The 7,508-nt window shown below is 36.8% G+C and overlaps 1 pseudogene; it reads right to left on the bottom strand.

The window, feature by feature from the left end:
- Positions 1 to 4,403: 4,403 nt before the first annotated feature.
- On the bottom strand, positions 4,404 to 5,968 carry LOC112933779 (dnaJ homolog subfamily A member 1-like; annotated as a pseudogene).
- Between the last annotated feature and the right edge of the window lie 1,540 nt (positions 5,969 to 7,508).

The following is a 7,508-nucleotide window of genomic DNA, read 5'->3' as shown; positions in this document are numbered from 1 at the left end:
TTTTTTTAAAATTTTATTTATTTATTCATGAGAGACACAGAGAAAGAGAGAGAGAGAGAGAGAGAGAGAGAGAGGCAGAGACACAAGCAGAGGGAGAGGCAGGCTCCATGCAGGGAACCCGACTTGGGACTCGATCCCAGGTCTCCAGGATCACGCTCTGAGCCGAAGGCGGTGCTAAACTGCTGAGCCACCCGGGCTGCCCTGAACATATTCTTTAGGCCATACCTAAATTCAGTAAGCCAGATGGCTCTAAATTAGGATAAGCCATGATCATTTTATGATGCCATTATGAAGCTGCCATGAAGAAGTGTTAGTCCATTGATTACAGCTTTGAAATGGCCTTTTCTAAGTCCACTGGCCCATATTTTATAGTGTGGCTGATAAAGAGTTAGGGTTGTGTATTCCAATGTGATATCATAAGCCCCAGTCTGTATCTATTGAATTTAACTGTTCAATAACTGAAGACAGAAAAAGCTAAGCTATTTATTGTTGTCAACATTAGATAAAGCAACAGAATATTTCATTTAAAAACTTACCAACAAGAGCTACAAAATGATTCATTTCATTGCTTTTCTAGGCTTCGTGATCATCATGTAAAATTTTGCATCAAGTTGTCTTTTCCAGTTGTAGAAATGTTAAGAATTTTCTCCATGCATTTAGCCTTTGCTAGCCACCTCTAAATGATGCAACATAAAAGGAATTCCTTTGGGAAAAACTAGATAATCAGGTTTTTGAGGGAAGAACTTTCATATGTCATCCTTACTTACCTCCCTGTAGAGAAGTATAATTTTGTAAGCAAGGAAGAATCAAAAAAGATATGACGGTAATCTTTTTTAGCCAGGTTCTTAAAACTGACCCAAACTATGTTAGATTTTTATCTTCCATGACAAATCAGGTGTCAAGGTGAATTTGGATACCACTTCCATTGAATGAAGTCCTCAATTAGATGACAACCAAACGATATGCTCAAGTTCCTATAATTTAACAATATAGAAATAAAGGCCTTTAATCTCTTATTTTCCTCCACAATCCTCTGTCCATTTCAGCATTGGAGAAAAGAGGAATCTTATTATGAATGCTTCTGAGGACAAAGCATCAGCCTTTTTATTAGAGACTGGGAATTTAGCTTATTTATACATGCCTCAGTGTCAGGTAAATCAATGTCTGATTTTCTTTTTCTCTTTCATTCTTGTAAAACTTTGATGTTTACAATACAACGCAACCATCAAACGTAAAGATTACCACTGGGGCCAAACTGGTTGGAATAGAATTTGATCTCTGTTAGGTGAGGATGCTTATTGCAGAAAGTGATATCTTTTGTCTTCTGAGACGAGTTGGTGATTACCTTACAAATGTTAAATGCGTAGCATCTACAAATACAGGCACTTTACTATGACTTCACTGCAATTAGATTATCTGAAAAGGTGAAGCTATATAGAAGCACTTCTATATAAGAATAACTTGACTTTTATCTTTGTACTGTTTAGAACACTGTCAACTATGTTATCTCTCAGCTATCACAACACTTTCAACTATCCTATCTCTGAGGTATACGTAGGTGTATGTTTCAAAATAAAACAAAACCAAACCAAAAAGAAGCAGCAGATCATGAGACTTTACTTGAATCTTATGTAAATTTAAGTGATGTGGCAACATTAGAAACAGATTTCATAGTGTCTGGAAATTTGTCTAGAATATTGATAGTCACCCATATCCTATCACTTTCTAGAATATCAATAAAATACCTATAAGGACTGAGAACTATAGAAATAGGTAGTGTTGGAATATGGTTTAATTTATTGATTAATCATATTCTATCTTTTAATGGCTACCATTTTAACACGCTAATTTTTAGTAGTAATCACTAGTGAGATATAGATCACAGAGAAGTTCTAATTTTCATACATCTTGCTAGCAAATTTTAACATCAGGAGGCCCCGAGGACTCCTGCTTATTAGACATTAGTTAGATGTGATGAAATAGAATGCATGAATGCTGGCTCTGTTCTAGAGATGCTGGAAATAAAACTCATGAATGTATATAAAATAAGAGCCATCAAATCTACTCTAAAAAAATGGGGGATGTAGGGTACAATAAAGATAGGGAGAGCAAGATGGTACCCAGGGATAGCAAATAACTTATCTGGAGATAAAAAATGATCAGAAGATATTGACTCCTATGTAACAAGGGGAAAAAATCCGTTTTTTGTTTTGTTTTGTTTTTGGTATGGCAATGGGGTGGCTTCCTCAAATCCCCTTTCCCTGTTCCTTGGGGGAACTTCTTGAAGTTACTCAAAACAGGGAACGAAGCATTGTTAGGATCCAGCTCTGTTTTGTACTCACAAAGGGCAGACTGTTCCAAAAAGTTGTAGCTACTTAAAGGCATGGCCAACTGAGAGGGATTAACCATCATGGACTTGGGGGTGGGGAGGAAAAGAATAAAAATGAGGACCCAGAGGACAACAAGAGAAGAAGTCAAATGGGATCCCCGGGGAGACAAAATATTCAAACATCTACTTGAAAGCAATGCCTATGCTACTGAAGATGCAGAAAAAAAGAAAACTCGAAATCTTAAAGACCCAATGATTACCAATGCAGATTTTCTCACTGTCTGTGTGATCAGATTGAAGAACTAAAACACTAAAACTTGTTATGTCGCATTTGGTTGAGACCAAATTGTCATTTTAAAAAGTCTGGGAATCCTTGCTACAGTCATACATCACTCTTGCCTATGCTTAGTTCACTTACAAGTTCATGTAGAGCATAGCGTTTAAGAACCCAGAATGCGGAAATGTAGAGTTTGAATCAGCTCTACCATCTGTTATCTGGGTGATAATAGGTAAATTACCTAAATTCTTTTTACCTCAGTCTTCCCTTTTGTTAATTGAGATAGTGGTACATTACTTGCAGGTTGTTCAAAGGTTCCATTACATGATGTATGCATAACTTTTAGCACAACATTCAGTGCTAGACTGAACACAGTGTATGGTAACACTAGGTAATGCAAATAAAAAAGCAAAAATGCTAATGCTACAAAATGACTGAACTTTTAGCAGCATTCCACACAAGTAACCAACATGTTCTGTTCCCCTTAAATGATTTTTTTTAATCACTTACTTAACGTTGTGCCTCTATCCTTTTTTTCTTTCTTACAAGCAGCATCCAAGTGATCTTTTAAAAATGCAAGGCAGGGCACCTGGTAGTTCTGCTGGTTAAGCATCAGGCTCCTGATTTTGGCTTAGGTCATGATCTCAGGATCGTGAGATCCAGCGAGCGCCGCTTAGGATTCTCTCTCTCCCTCTCCTTCAACCCATCTCTCTGCTCACACATGCAGCACTCTGTCTCTCCCTCTCTCTCTTAAAATAAAAAAAAAAAAGCAAGGCATATTATGATATAACCATAGAATAAGTCTCTCCCTTTTCTTTCCATTGCACTCAGAATATTACTATGAACTGTGTCTACCTGCTTCCTCTCTACCTCTCTTTCCACTTTCTCTTCTCAAAATGATAGATTTCTTCTCCCTTCTCAAACACATTAAACAAGTTCTCATTTTCGGATACCTGCTATAGCTGTTTCCTCTCTCTGGAATGTTTTTCCAGCAGGCAACTCAAGGTTGATCAGTTTTTACCATATTGATTTTAGCTTCATGCAGGATTTCTCAGTGTCTGTACTATTAATGGTAAGGTGTGGGTAATTTTTTTGTTGTTGTGGGTGAGGGGGTCCCATGCTTTATAGGATATTCAGGATTATCCCTGGACTCTGTTAGGTACCAGTAGCACACCTCTTTTCTCCCCTCAGGTTGTAACGAGAAGAATGTTTCCAGGCACTGCCACATGTCCTCTTGGGGGTGAAATTATCTCTCTCCTCAACACACCACTGGCTTCATGTTACTTTCTCAGAGAAGTCTTTATTTTTTGACCAAAGGTGACTTGAAAAATAATTATCTACCATAAAGCACTTTAATCACCTAATATTGTCCTTCTTATGATTTATTTAATTTTTATCTATCTTCTCCAATGCAGTATAAGTGTCTTGAAGGCAGTATAAGTGTCTTGAAGGCAGAAACCATGATCGGCTTATCTAATAATAAGGATGTAATAAATACATTCATACATGTATACATACACTTTAGTTGAACAAATGGATTGATGAAGAAGTGTATACAGTGTCCAAACTGCAGTTTAGTTTTATAAATCCTGCCTCTAAACATGATTTTATGTTAGTAATTTAAAGAGTACATTTTTTTGAGCTTTTATATTTGAGTTTATTCTTCATTTAACTTTTGAAACACTACTATAGTTGAATATTAAAACAAAAACAATGGCAAGTAGTGAGCTATGATTATAGTCCTTCATTCATTCACTACTGCATTTATAATGCCAGCAGTGTTATTCACTGGCCCCATTAAGAGGTCTGACACTGAACACCACCCCTAGGATGATGTTCATCATCGTCATATGCTTCCCCACTGTAATGGTGCTGTCTTTCTTGATTAGGATCAAAGTCCACCAGTTAGTTCCACTGGTCCATTTCATCAGTTTTTTCTACTTCCTTCCTCTCATGTAGGTGTTTTTCCAGCAAAGAAAGTTTATCAGGAGAGAGAAAGCCATTCTCGGGGAAGTTTACCTAAAATTCGATGATTAGGCCACCCTTCTTGTATGGTCTACGATAAATTGGCATGCCTTCATTTAGCACACGCTTGATATCCCCATGCTTGACAGTCTGACCTGGATGAGCGGTGATGACAATGGTTTGGTTGTCAAGAGTAGATATTGGCTTTTGATTTTTTTTTCTTTTTCTTCAGATATTGGCTTTTGAAAGCCACACAGGGGCAGCCCGAGTGGCTCAGCGGTTTAGTGCCTGCCTTCAGCCCAGGGCATGATCCTGGAGACCCGGGATCGAGTCCCACGTTGGCTTCCTGCATGGAGCCTGCTTCTCCCTCTGCTTGTGTCTCTGCCTCTCTGTCTCTCAAGAATAAATAAATAAAATCTTAAAAAAAAAAGAAAGAAAGAAAGCCACACAAGGCTTCAACCAGCTGTATATCCATACACCTCTTCTCCTCCTCCAGTAAAAACAGCATGGTCCTTCTGATCTAAAACAATGATACTATCTCCTGGTTCCAGTCCTAGTTCTTGGTCTCCCTCACCATAGAATGTTATCTTCTGGCCATCTTTCATGCCTTTGTCAATATGCACTTCTAGAATCTTCTCTAGTAGTGGAAAGGGAGGTGGGGGGGGGTGTTGGGGTGACTAGGTGATGGGCACTGAGGGGGCACTTGACAGGATGAGCACTGGCTGTTATGCCATATGTTGGCAAATTGAACTCCAATAAAAAAATATTTAAAAAAATAGAATCTTATTCTCTTGAAGTATCTTCCTTCCATTGCAGCCTTTACATCTATCTTTAGGACTGATCCATCCCCCATGGCCCTGGCACTCCATGCACACAGATTGAATTTGCTGAACCATTCCAGGTCCTATCTGATGAATTCTTATTTGCATTCCAGTGCCTCGGCAATTGGGACAACATTCGACTGCTCCTTTCTTACCACCTCTGCCTTCACTTTTATCACAAATCACATTCTTTTGCAGAGCTAGTTTTCTTGTTGCACCATTATATAAATCTTCTAAGGTTACTGAGAGCTGATGTACAACATTTTTACCATTCCTTTCTCTCTACATCCTTCCTCCTCCCCCAAAAACATATCAAAGATGTCCATGGGGGAGCCAAAACCACCACCAGCTCCACCTTCTTTAATTGCCTGTTCTCCTCCTTTGTCATATAATTCCCTTTTCTTTGCATCAGAGAGCACTTAATAAGCTCGAGAAATCTGTTTAACCTTCTCTCCTTCATTTGGATTCTTATCAGGGTGATACTTCAAGGCCAGTTTCCTGTGAGCCTTTTTCAATTCCTCCTGGGGCATTGGGTTTGACCCCCAAAACATCATAGTGAGTGGTTTCTTTCACCATTTTTTACAGCTGGTGAGAGGGCTGAGGCTGGTGTGGGGGAGCAGCGCATTGCTGGGTGCAGCTTGGACAGCCACCGCTCCTCTGCATCTCACCAAGCATTCTGGAAAGTTCCCTAAAGAGTACATTTTATACTACACTCATTTGACAAATATTGTGTACTTCCTATGCACAGACATTATCCTAACTGCTTTACAATACAGTGGTCAACAGGACAGAAGAGACTTACATTGATTCTAAAGTCATTTGACAGACCTTTTAAGGCTGCAAGATGGAGAGACACAAAGAATATTTTTGATCATGTGTACTTGCTGCAGGTATTATGTGGGAGGAATGGGCATTCTCTCAATACTCCTTAATAGTATATTTCTTCCAAACCCTAGACTTCCAAGACTGTTTTTTATTTCCCCAGTACTTTTGCATAATTAATCCAAAAGAATAATTAGGTTTGCCTTTCCTTGTCTATTTGGAATAGCTTTATATATGCTAGTAGGTGTATGTGTATGTATACATGTGCATCTAAAAATGGAAATTATTAGAATAACTGCTGAAATATACCTAGTAATATAAACATGTAATTTTGTTGTATATGTACTTTATATAAGTAGGATCTTCTTCCAAATAATTTTGCTAATTTGCTTTTTCTTTTGCATGACATTATATGTTAGACAGTTTCCACATTAGTTTATCTAAATCTACATCGCCTTTTTAAAGTATTTAATAAAATTTGCTATTATGCATATGTTACATATATTTATTTAATCATTGCATACTGATTTAGTTTATTTACAGTTTTCGTTATTACAAGACTTTATAACTTTTCATGTGTAAGTATTTCTATAGAATATGTATCTGGAAGAAGAATTATTAAATTGAAGGGTAGGCACTTGCATTTTAATGCAATTCCAAATAATTTTCTGACAAGTTATTAAGTTTTTATCTGTACTGAGTTAATTAATGTGTGTGTATGTGTGTGTATATTAGCTATTAATCCGTGTATGTTATAACTAGATCCTGAGCAAATTCTCTTTGTTACTATTTTTAAAACTCTGAGTATGATTATTTTCCTATAGAGAAGTTTTCTTTTAAAATTTGGAAAACCTGTTAGTTCCTTTTTTTTTTTCAGGTATTTGTATTCTATGTTTCGTTATTTAGGCTTTCACCAATCCAAGTTAATTTTTCCTTATAATTATTTTAAAATATTTCTATGGTTTTTAAAATGTGTAACTGGTTAATCCTCTAGAATTTGTTTCTTGTTTATAGTGTGAAGTAAGAATTTAACTTTTTTTAATGGACAGTCTAAATTATTAGAATACCATTCATAGGAGAGTGCATAATTTTCCCACAGATTTTAAAAACTACATTCACAACATTCACAAAACAAAATTCACAAAATTATCAAGATTGGAAGGTTTATATCTCTCAGAAGTCTTGTGTTTAATTGATCTGTTTGACTCTGTGCAGATATCATCACATTTTGTTAAATCTGGCTTTATTATATCTTTTGACATTAGGTAAAATTTTCCTGCCATCTATTTTTCAG

The sequence above is a fragment of the Vulpes vulpes genome, chromosome 4, assembly GCF_048418805.1.
Source record: "Vulpes vulpes isolate BD-2025 chromosome 4, VulVul3, whole genome shotgun sequence".
Taxonomy (NCBI): Eukaryota; Metazoa; Chordata; class Mammalia; order Carnivora; family Canidae; genus Vulpes; species Vulpes vulpes.
The sequence above is the reverse complement of the archived record's forward strand: the minus strand, read 5'-3'. Positions and strand labels throughout refer to the sequence as shown.